Source organism: Octopus sinensis, linkage group LG10, assembly GCF_006345805.1.
Source record: "Octopus sinensis linkage group LG10, ASM634580v1, whole genome shotgun sequence".
NCBI classification, from domain to species: Eukaryota; Metazoa; Mollusca; class Cephalopoda; order Octopoda; family Octopodidae; genus Octopus; species Octopus sinensis.
Window position 1 is genome coordinate 91156205 of NC_043006.1, and position 11979 is coordinate 91168183.

Consider the following 11979-nt stretch of genomic DNA (forward strand, 5'->3'; position numbering starts at 1 on the left):
CCATGCCCTTTATCTGTCGGTATGTCTTCTTGTTGAATGAGAATGTATTTTCTTTGAGTATTAATTGGGTGGCTTGGGTGATAAAGTCTGTCTTGAAATGTTCGTCTATGAGTTCCCTGTATTTTTTTACCGATTGTTTTATTGCTTCCAGACCTAGGGTGTGTGTTATGTTCGTGTATAGGTTTGTGACATCGAAGCTTGCAAGTATGGTGTTTTTCAGAACTGTATTTGGAATGTGTGTGAGGAAGTTTATGTCATCCCTTATGTAGCTTGGTATCTGTGGGCATAAAGGTTTGAGGAGAACATCTATAAAGTGGCTTAGTTGTTGTGTTGGTGCCTGGGGTCCTGCCACTATTGGTCTCAATGTGAGGTCTGCAGGCCTTTGTATTCTTATATAGTGGTTCCTCTGTTCCTTTATGGCTCTCTGTATTTCAGAGCTTTTATGAATTTTAGGTAATCCATAAAAGTTGCTATCTTTGGTTCTTGAATTGCATAGATAGTCTTTCTCCTTATCTGTAAAGGAGTCCTGGTATTCATTGACTAAAGTTTTAATTTCTTTTATTGTTGCTTTCTCCGTTGGTGTTGGTTCCTCTTTATAGTATGTCTGGTTGTTAAACAACTCCAGTATCTTTTCTCTGTAGTAACCTGTATCCATAATTACTATTGCTCCACCTTTGTCAGCTTCTTTTATAATGATCGACTTGTCATTTTTTTAGTTTTTGTAAGGCTTGTTTTTCTCCTCTGCAGAGATTCTGTTTGCATTTGCGTGTGTTGAGAGGGAATTTGGATATTGTCTCTATGTATGCGTCAAGGTGTTTGTCACTTCCCTTGTAAGGGGTGAAATGGGATTTTTTTCTTATGATTGAGTTATCTTCTGTTTCTTTATTTTCAAAGAATTCCATAAAGCGGAGGTGGTGGCTGAAGTTGTCTATATCAGTTTTTAGTTCTATGAGATTTGGAGTGGGTGTAGGTGTAAATTTGAGGCCTTTTAGTAGTAGGTTCATTTCATTTTCGTTAAGTTCTCTTTTAGATAGGTTTGTTATTTTGGGGTCTATGTGCTTTGTGTTTGAAGTATATATACATATATATATATATTTACATATGTATACATACATGCATATATATCATCATCATCATCATTTAACGTCCGCTTTCCATGCTAGCATGGGTTGGACGGTTCAACTGGGGTCTGGGGAGCCCGAAAGCTGCACCAGTCCAGTCAGATCTGGCAGTGTTTCTACAGCTGGATGCCCTTCCTAACGCCAACCACTCCGAGAGTGTAGTGGGTGATTTTATGTGCCACCGACACAGGTGCCAGACGAGGCTGGCAACGGCCACGCTCGGATGGTGTTTTTATGTGCCACCGACACAGGTGCCAGACGAGGCTGGCAGACGGCCACGCTCGGATGGTGTTTTTTATGTGCCACCGACACAGGTGCCAGACGAGGCTGGCAGACGGCCACGCTCGGATGGTGTTTTTTATGTGCCACCGACACAGGTGCCAGACGAGGCTGGCAGACGGCCACGCTCGGATGGTGTTTTTATGTGCCACCGACACAGGTGCCAGACGAGGCTGGCAGACGGCCACGCTCGGATGGTGTTTTTATGTGCCACCGACACAGGTGCCAGATGAGGCTGGCAAACGGCCACGATCGGATGGTGCTTGTTACGTGCCCACAGCACGGAGGCCAGTCGATGCGGTACTGGCTACGGCCACGTTCGGATGGTTTTCTTATGTGCCGTGCCACCGGCACTGGTACCACAAAGATACAAATTCCATTGATGTTCATCTATTTTGATTTGTTTTGATTTGATTTTGATTTTCACTTGCCTCAACAGGTCTTCACAAGTGTCACAAGAAGGAAGGTATGCACAGGTGGACTGACTACGTCCCAGGTAGGGGCCATGGGTTATGGCCTGACTAGTCTTGCCGGGTCTTCGGATGGGTGTTTTATGTGCCACCGACACAGGTGCTAGATGAGGCTGGCGAACGGCCACGATCGGATGGTGTTTGTCATGTGCCCACCGCACTGACTACGGCACTGATGATTTCTTGTGTGCCACAGGCACTGGTACCACAAGATACAAATTCCATTGATGTTCATCTATTTTGTCTATTTTGATTTGATTTGATTTGATTTTCACTTGCCTCAACCGGTCTTCACAAGTGTCACATGAAGGAAGGTATGCACAGGTGGACTGACTAGTCTTGCCGGTTCTTCGGAAGGTGTTTTTATGTGCCACCGACACAGGTGCCAGATGAGGCTGGCGAACGGCCATGATCGGATGGTGTTTGTTACGTGCCCACAGCACGGAGGCCGGTCGATGCGGAACTGGCTACGGCCACGTTCGGATGGTTCTCTTGTGTGCCACCGGCACTGGTACCACAAAGATACAGATTCCATTGATGTTCATCTATTTTGATTTGTTTTGATTTGATTTTCACTTGCCTCAACAGGTCTTCACAAGTGTCACAAGAAGGAAGGTATGCACAGGTGGACTGACTACGTCCCAGGTAGGGGCCATGGTTATGGCCTGACTAGTCTTGCCGGGTCTTTGGATGGTGTTTTTATGTGCCACCGACACAGGTGCTAGATGAGGCTGGCGAACGGCCACGATCGGATGGTGTTTGTCATGTGCCCACAGCACGGAGGCCAGTCGATGCGGTACTGGCTACGGCCACTTTCGGATGGTTTTCTCTTGTGTGCCACCGGCACTGGTACCACAAAGATACAAATTCCATTGATGTTCATCTATTTTGATTTGTTTTGATTTGATTTTGATTTTGATTTTCACTTGCCTCAACAGGCCTTCACAAGTATCACAAGGAGGAAGGTATGCACAGGTGGACTGACTACGTCCAGGTAGGGGCCATGGTTTATGGCCTGACTAGTCTTGCCGGGTCTTCGGAAGGTTTTTTATGTGCCACCGACACAGGTGCTAGATGAGGCTGGCGAACGGCCACGACCGGATGGTGTTTGTTATGTGCCCACAGCACGATGGCCAGTGATGCGGTACTGACTACGGCCATGTTCGGATGGATTCTTGTGTGCCACCGGCACTGGTACCACAAGCGGTACTGACTACTTTTTATGTGCCACCGACACAGGTGCTAGATGAGGCTGGCGAACGGCCACGACCGGATGGTGTTTGTGTGCCCACAGCACGATGGCGAGTGATGCGGTACTGACTACGGCCACTTCGGATGGATTCTGTGTGCCACCGGCACTGGTACCACAAGCGGTACTGACTACGGCCACGTTCGGATGGATTCTTGTGTGCCACCGGCACTGGTACCACAAGCGGTACTGACTACGGCCACGTCGGATGGATTCTTGTGTGCCACCGGCACTGGTACCACAAGGATACAAATTCCATTGATGTTCATCTATTTTGATTTGTTTTGATTTGATTTGATTTTCACTTGCCTCAGCAGGTCTTCACAAGTGTTACAAGAAGGAAGGTATGTACAGGTGGACTGACTACGTCCCAGGTAGGGCCCACGGGTTATGACCTGACTAGTCTTGCCGGGTCTTCGGATGGTGTTTTTTATGTGCCACCATGTTCCCACAGCACGGAGGCCAGTCGATGCGGTACTGGCTACGGCCACGTTCGGATGGTTTTCTTGTGTGCCACAGGCACTGGTACCACAAAGATACAAATTCCATTGATGTTCATCTATTTTGATTGATTTTCACTTGCCTCAGCAGGTTTTCACAAGTGTCACAAGAAGGAAGGTATGCACAGGTGGATCGACTACGTCCCAGGTAGGGGCCACGGGACTAGTCCTGCCGGGTCCTCTCATGCACAGCACACTTCCATAGGACTCGGTCTTCAGTCATTTCCTTGGTGAGACCTAAAGTTCGAAGGTCGTGCTCACCACCACCTCGTCCCAGTTTTCCTGGGTCTACCTCTTCCACAGGTTCCCTCAACTGCTAGGGTGTAGCACTTTTGCACACAACTATCTTCAGCCATTCTCGTCACATGACCATACCAGCGCAGCCGTCTCTCTTGCACACCACAACTGACACTTCTTAGGTTCAACTTTTCTCTCAAAGTACTTACACTCTGACGATTATGACACTGACATTACACATCCATCGGAGCATACTGGCTTCATTTCTTGCAAGCTTACGCATATCCTCAGCTGTCACGGCCCATGTTTCACTACCATGTAGCATGGCTGTACGTACACACGCATCATATAGTCTGCCTTTTACTCTTAGCGAGAGGCCTTTTGTCACCAGCAGGGGTAAGAGCTCTCTAAACTTTGCCCAGGCTATTCTTACTCTAGCAGTTACACTTTCAGCACACCCACCCCTGCTACTGACTTGGTCTCCTAGGTAGCGGAAGCTATCAACTACTTCTAGTTTGTCTCCCTGGAATGTGGTAGAAGTTGGTCTCTGCACATTTCCAGTGTTTATTTCTCCTGAGCATCTGCCACAGACAAAAACTATTTTCTTAGTTAGCCTTCCTTTGACATTGCTGCACCTCTTATGTGTCCATAGCTTACACTTGGTGCACCTTATAGAGTTTCTACCTACACCTTTTTTACAGATCGAGCAGGGCCATCTACCTGAAGTCGTTTGTGGTTGGTCCACCTTCCTACTTATTAGGACTTTGGTTTTGGCTAGGTTGATTCTAAGGCCCTTGGATTCTAATCCTTGTTTCCACACCTGAAACTTCTCCAGTTCTGATAGTGACTCAGCAATTAGAGCAAGGTCATCAGCATATAGGAGCTCCCAGGGGCATCCTGTCTTAAATTCTTCCGTTATTGCCTGGAGGACTATGATAAATAGGAGGGGGCTGAGGACTGAACCTTGGTGGACCCCAACCTCTACCCGGAATTCTTCACTGTACTCGTTGCCACCCTCACCTTACTAGCTGCATCTCTGTACATGGCTCGCACAGCTCTCACTAACCATTCATCTATCCCTAGTTTCCTCATTGACCACCAGATAAGGGATCGGGGGACCCTGTCAAAGGCTTTCTCTAAGTCAACAAAAGCCAGGTACAAGGGCTTACCTTTGGCTAGGTATTTCTCCTGCAGCTGTCTTACCAGGAATATAGCATCAGTAGTACTTTTCCCTGGCACGAACCCAAACTGCATATCATCTAAGCTAACTCTCTCTCTAATTAACTGGGCTATAACCCTCTCCGTAACCTTCATTACTTGATCCAACAGCTTGATGCCCCTGTTGTAGTATTTGTATCTAGGGCATCACCTTTACCTTTGTAGCAGTTGACTATTATGCTGCTACACCAGTCATTGGGTATGACTCCTTCGTGTATCACCTGGTTAACTATACGGGTGACTATGCCTATAGCCGACACTACCAGATATTTTGAGCATCTCTGCAGTAATTCCTGATGGGCCTGGGGCTTTCCCTGTCTTCATGCTTCTAATTGCCTTAGCTACCACGGAACTATCAACTCGGATAGCTGGTCCCTCTGTTGGGTCAACATTCGGCAGACTCTCTTTATCCCATTCATTTTCCTCATTCAGCAACCTTTCATAGTGGCGTCTCCAAGCTTCTCTCTTTGCATCCTCATTTAGCGCAAGTGAACCATCCTCCATGCGAACACATTTCTCTCCTACCACATCTCGATTCTCTCTCACACTGTCTTGCAACACGAAATACCTCAAGTCTTTCATCCTCACGGCGCAGGACATTGGCAAATTTTCTTTTATCTGCTTCCCCTCTGGCTAGATAGACCTGTCTCCTAGCTTCCCTTCTGGCAGTCTGATACACTTCCCTGCTACCACCGTTCTTCCAGGCCTTCCAAGCCTGTTTCTTTTGTCTAATAGCCCTATCAACAATATTGTTCCACCACCATGTTATTTTGGGTCTTAAGGGACTTTGCACCAGCCACAGATCTGGTCAGCGGCTTTCAGCAGGTTGTCCCTCAGAAACGTCCAGTTGTCTTCTACCCCATGTGTAGCTATACCCACTTCCACTTCGTCAAAGGCTTCAAGTAACATATCTCTAAATCTCTGTCCATTCGCAGGGTCTTTAAGCTTCCAGACCCTTCTTCTCCATGTTGGTCGTCTTCTAGTCGCCCTCTTAGTCCTGATCCTAAAGTCACTAACTACCAGTCTATGTTGTGGGGTGCATTCTTCGCCTGGGAAGGTTGGCATTTATAAGCAGCCATCTTTCCCTTTTTCTGGCGAGGATGTAGTCGATTTGGCTAGTATGCCGGCCCGATCGGTAGGTGACCAGGTGGCTTGTTGGTTTCCTGAAGTTAGTGTTGCAGATCATAAGACTATTCGCATCGCAGAACTCCAGCAGCCTGGTTCCCTCCTCGTTGCAGGAACCATAACCGTAGCCTCCATGCACGCCATGGAAGCCCCCAGCATGTCGTCCAACATGCCCATTGAAATCACCAGCCACAAAGAGAAGGTCCCTGTCGTTCGTCATGAGGTGGTCTGCAGTAGGGTGTCATAGAAACTGTCTTTCTGTCCATCGGGTAGCCCTGGCTGAGGGGCATAGGCCGATATAATGGTTGCTAATCTATTATGAAGCACTATTCTAATCTTAAGTATTCTGTCACTTACTCTGATTACCTCAATTACTCTATCTATCCATTTCTCAGCGATAAGTATACCCACGCCACCAACCCCGTCAGTGTTCCCTGCCCAGAAAATCTTGTACCTGTGTTCCTTGCCTGTGAGGAACCTAGCAGATCCTCCTCTCCACCTTATTACTTGCATACAACATACGTCAACACGTCTCCGTTCAAGCATCTCGACTATCTCGCCAGACCTACCTTTCAGTGTGCCAGCGTTGAGGGTGCCCACCCTGAGGGGGTGGAAGGAATTGACCCGAGAGGCCCAGGGACGGGGAGCAGTGCCGTCATGTACCTGAAAAGAAGAAGAAAACTCGAATTTGGCAGAATTCATAAGCAAAGCAATGAACTTAAGTTCAACCTGTTACACTGCACTAAACATGTTTTTGCGCCGTATGGTCACCACCATATATAGAAGGGGTGGTATTGGTTTAAGGCCTTTAGGTGTTCATGGAAGAAAAGCAAAGGAAGGCAAGGTGAGATAAGGACTTCCGGTACTGGTGGTGGGGGCGGGAGGGCGGGCGCACTGGGAGAAGACGAGATTTAGGCGGCAGTAAGAAAGGCAAGATTTGAGATGGAAAGGTTTGCGGTCGTGTGCATAATTTTCTATGAGTGGAAGTTGGGAAAGATGGGTTAGAGAATTAAGCGACAGAAAGACCAGATTTGAGACGAGATGTTTTTTTTTGCGGTCGTGTGAATAAGTTTTTGTGAGCGAAAGTTTATATGCTTCAGCTAGCATTTGAGACGAAGGATAACGATAATATATGGGGGACACAATAATAAGGCTTGATGGTGATAATAATACTTGCAAAAACAATGAAAGAGGGACAGGTCGTGAACTTAAATATGACTTAGCTGATATTATTCATCATCCTGCGGTTCGTAGTTCGTGTGTTATAGCCAGGAGGAAAGCAATAATAAGGTATTTCTTTATTATGATTATATAATCATACATAGAAGGACAAATACAGGACATACATGCAAAAAAACATTTAAGAGATTCGATTAAAAATTTTCATTTACATTTGGATTATTCATTATAAAAATAAAAATAAATGTCCTTTACATGACCAGTAGAACAAACAACAGTACATAACTTATGATCTCACCGAAGTTTTTAAACCCCGGCAATTTATAAGGCCCCGCAGCTTTTGTTTCCTCTCCTTCCTCCATAGTCAAGCTGGGTTTCTGACACCCACCTTTTTTTCCAATTCCTTCCATCTTTTCTCATACACACCCCGTGGTAAGATCCTCTTTTCCAGCCCCATTTTGCTCTTCAGATGGTATCTGAAGTAAGTGAGCAAGCCGGGGCCGGAGACAAAGGATCCTATCGCGGCTCCTTCCATTCTTGTTCTCCACATGCATTCTTTTACTACTGCAACCGTGCAGTGAAAACATGCCTCACCTTCCTCCGAGTTACTTCCCAGCCTCTCCAACTTTCGCAGCAGTGGCTCAAGAGCCAACACGTACAAAAGTGGTGACAAGGGGCACCCCTGACGAACTGAACACTCGATCGAAAACGGTTCCGTTAGGTAACCGTTTATCTGGACGGTGGACTTGATGCCGCTATACATAGCGGAGATCCACCCGCGAAATTCAGGGCCCAGCCCAGCCGCTTCGAGGACCGTCGCCAGGTACTCATGGTCTACCCTATCGAAGGCTTTACTTGGTCTAAATGGACCATTACCCCGCCTTGCCGGTTAATTTACCCACCTATCTAAGGTGTAGCGTATAAGGTGAAGGTTGTCCTGGATCGACCTGCCTGGAATTGCACATGTCTGTGCTCTCCCTACAAGTTTCTCCACGACAACCGTCAACCTTTTTGCCAACACCTTGGCCAAAATCTTTAACTCTACATTAAGTAGAGTTATGGGCCTGTAGTTACTAATGTTATCCCCCTTGCTCGGGTCTTTCTGGATTAGCGTCACCACTCCCCGGCTTACAGAACTGGGAATTCTCCCATTCTGCTGCCAGTTCGTGTAGACGCCTGCCAATATTCCCCCGAACAAGTCCGGCATACTTTGGTAAAACTCGTAGGGCAGACCATCCAACCCCGGCGACTTCTCCCCGGCGCATCCGGCCAGTATCCCCTCTATCTCCGCGGGAGTGATCGCTCCTTCACAGCACTCCACCTCACGCCCCGCGAGCCGCGGCCCGCCGGCCAGGAAGTCCTTTAAGGCCCTCCCCCGGTCCAGCGCACCACCACCCCCGAACACGCGGGCGAAATGCTGGTGAAGAAACTTTTGCATCTCCTCCTGTCCATAGATCTTTTGTCCCTGTTCGTCAGTTAAAGATTTGATTGAGGCTTTGTTACCTCTCTGACTCTCCACTCGACGGGCCCATCCGGCCACGTTAATACCTTCTCGTTTCCCAGCGCGTAGCTTAGCTCTGACTCTGCAACCTTCGTGTTTGGAGTTAAGGTGACGATACAAAACCGTCCTTGCCGCCCTCACTTCGGATGCAGAGCCAGCTTCCATTGCCTCGTTTAGATTCTTAACTAAATCGCCCTCTAGACTAGCCCTATCTATCCTTAGCTGATTGCTAAATCTAACGGACTCTGAACGAATGGCTCTTTTGAGGGAGTGCCACCATCTATTGTTAATGATGGTGCCACACAATGCCCTCTGTACTAATACCTTAATCCGGGTATGGAAGTCTTCACAATTCAAAATAGCCTTGTTCAGCTTCCAGTACCCGGGTCCCTGTCTATGACACTTGTCCAACTGCATCCTACACGTCACAAATTTGTGATCCGTGTAAGGCACAATGTGGAACTGTGGACAACTAAACGTGTCCTTATCTCTTTTCTTAATAAATATCCTATCTAGATACGATCTGTGTGAGCCGTCGTTGTTACTCCACGTCCACTGTGGAACGCTCGGCTCATCCAGTCGGTAACGGTCCACTAGATCAAAGCTCTCTAGTAGACCCCTGAGGCTAGGGTTCCCCTTCCTATTGGTTGAGCCAACACTGTCGACCCGCGCTTCAAGGACAGTGTTAAAGTCCCCTACTAGGATTACCGTTTTCGACGTCGCTAAAAAGGGCTCCAGGTTCCGAAAAAAACCCGTCTGTCTACTCTCTTCCGGAGCGTAGACAGCCACCAACCTGAAGGACTGTTTACTTACGTGGGTGACATCCAGAACAACCAGCCTGCCTTCTGGGTCCAGAAAGACAGTACTTACCTGCAAGTCCAAGCTCTTCCTGATAAGGACTGCCACGCCTCTGCCTCTTCCTCGGCTAGGAGAAATAAATTTCTCGAACCCATTTAGAAGAGGCGAGAACGCTTGGGCCCCGTTCATCTTGGACTCGGTTGCAATAGCTATGTCTACTCCATGTGTCGTGAGGTCGTTCAGGAAGCAAATTTGTTTCCGTTTCGACCCCATTCCACGTACATTCACACAACCCAGCTTAGCCATTGTCGGTGAGAGAAGAAATAAATGAACTCACGGTTGAGAAAGGGAGCATGACAGTTTAAATCTGCCCGCTTCCCCTTCTTCCTCCCTTGTGGTCGTAGCTGCAGGGCTCTTGACCGGCGTTGCCACCGGGCTCTGGGTAGGTGTGGTTGCCGGGGTTATCACAAGTTTACCCTCCAGTACTTCTTTTGTCACATCTCTAATTAGTCTGTTCTTTAGATGTTCCTGCAGTACTTCCTCCTTCCACCCGTCTTCCCCCACTTTTGCGAAGCAAGTGGTTGCTTTTATGTCTGTGGCCTTGCTAAATAGTTGGAATTTTGAAAATTTATAGTATTTATATACCCTTTCGTTTTTTTCATCAAAAGCAATGATCTTATCATTTTTTTTTAAAGACTTTTTCACATCTTGTTTTATGGGGAGGGGCTTGGCAAACTGTTTCCCAATGAAAACAGTGCCATGGGGGTAGGGCTGGGGAATTTGCTTTATGTGTGTGTCTGCGGTGCTTGCTGATTTTTTCCTTGTTTGGGGAGGGGAGTCCAGGGTGTTGACTTTTTTTCTTTTGTGTGACACCTGTGTAAAATCCATTGGTTCGGTACAATCCGTTTCTGTTTCTTTTCTTGTCGTCGTCTTGTTTTCTTTTTCCCCCTTCTCCCCTTCAGTGTTAGAAGCACTTTGAGGAGGGGCTTCATTGGTTTTCTTTTTTTTTAAGCAGTTCGAGCGGACGTGCCCCTTCTCGCCACATTTAAAACATCTGGGTCTGCGTCCCTCCACCGACACTCTCATGGACGTTCCATCTTCGTTAAATATTCTATCGGGCAGGTTCTCCAATATCTTGTTCTCCGCTTGAACGAGGAGTTCCAGCATCTGTCCCTTCCAGCGTACCTCCACTTTCCTTCTCATCTGCAGAATCGAAATCTCCCGCTCAACATTGTGCAGGACCGCCGCTGCTACCCACATAATATCATACCCTCTCGGTATGTCCTCTACCAGCAGTTTCGCTGTTCGTTTTCCCATATACGAGGGTAGCAGCATGATATCATCATTTTTCAGGGTCAATGACGACACTTCTCTTGCTACCTCAGCTGAGTCGAAATGCGCTTCAACAGTAGCGCTTCGAGCACCTCGAACGACATGGCGAATTTTGTCCCACACCGGGGACAAGCACTTTTCGACAATTTCATTCCTGACGTCCATAATTTTCTTTTCTTTGTAGCTATACACTTTGTATATCACTGTTTTTTCCTTTATTTCTTGTACCTTCGCTTGCGGCGGCACAAGTCTGATCTCGTTTCCTTCCATTTTCACCAAGTTCCTAAACTCGAACAGTTGTTCGATCTTGAATTCAACGTCCATCATGGTTCCGCCTACCGCAGCCGAAAAAGACTGTTTCGTTACTTCCGTGTTTAATTCACTTGTTCCCATCGCGGGAAAATCATTCTTCGACGCTAAGTCGAATCCATTTCACAAAAATGTTTCAAAAATTACCTCGAAGGTAATAACAATTTTAAATACAAAATAAATAAGAATTTTGCCCCGTAGGGCGAAAATTACCGTTACACGACGGGCACTGTTCAAATAACAATTAACACAACCAACGATAAACAAAAATTCGAACTCTCTCAACAAAAGGCAGCAAATTTCTCACAACGCAGATGAAAAAAGAAAGCAATAATAAGGTATTTCTTTATTATGATTATAAAAATCGATTACACAGAAGGACAAATACAGGACATACATACAAAAAAACATTTAAGAGATTCGATTAAAAATTTTCATTTACATTTGGATCATTCATTACAACATAAATGTCCTTTACATGACCAGTAGAACACACAACAGTACATGAACTTATAATCTCACTGGAGTTTTTACACCCCGCAGCTTTTATTTCCTCTCCCTCCTCCATGGTCAAGCTGTGTTCCTGACACCCACCTTTTTTTCCACTTCCTTCCATCTTTTCTCATACACACCCCGTGGTAAGATCCTCTTTCCAGCCCCA